Raw genomic sequence first — 475 nt, 5'->3', positions numbered from 1 at the left:
GTTTGCAGGCTTTACATAGTTGGATAAAAATGCGTGGAAATCACTACCATATATTCATTTAGCAAATATTTGAAAAATATAAAAAATGTGAAATTCCTCTTCCCAAAGGAATATATGAATAATAAATTGTCAATATTACATTTGGTGAAATGGGGAGAAGGTAAAGCACTGTCTATTCCACTAACTCCTGGCAAAGTCAAGAGGTTTGTCACCTTGGTGACTGTCCCTGAGGTATGTACAACACAACCCTCCCTTTCCTCAAATACAGTTTGTGGATTTTTCACAAATGGATATTGAAATAAGGTGTGCTCAGGAATATTCATATTAGGCTTTACTCTATAGTTATTCATCTAAATAAGAAATTTAGATAGCTGTGTGAAAATTTGCCAGCTTGAAAAATCAAAACACAACAGAAATAAAATTCATTAGCAATGCAAAAATAAAATCAGGAATCCCAGGAAATATGCATACCAAA

The sequence above is a fragment of the Propithecus coquereli genome, unplaced genomic scaffold (assembly GCF_000956105.1).
Source record: "Propithecus coquereli isolate 6110/MARCELLA unplaced genomic scaffold, Pcoq_1.0 Scaffold169, whole genome shotgun sequence".
Lineage (NCBI taxonomy): Eukaryota > Metazoa > Chordata > Mammalia > Primates > Indriidae > Propithecus > Propithecus coquereli.
The sequence above is the reverse complement of the archived record's forward strand: the minus strand, read 5'-3'. Positions refer to the sequence as shown.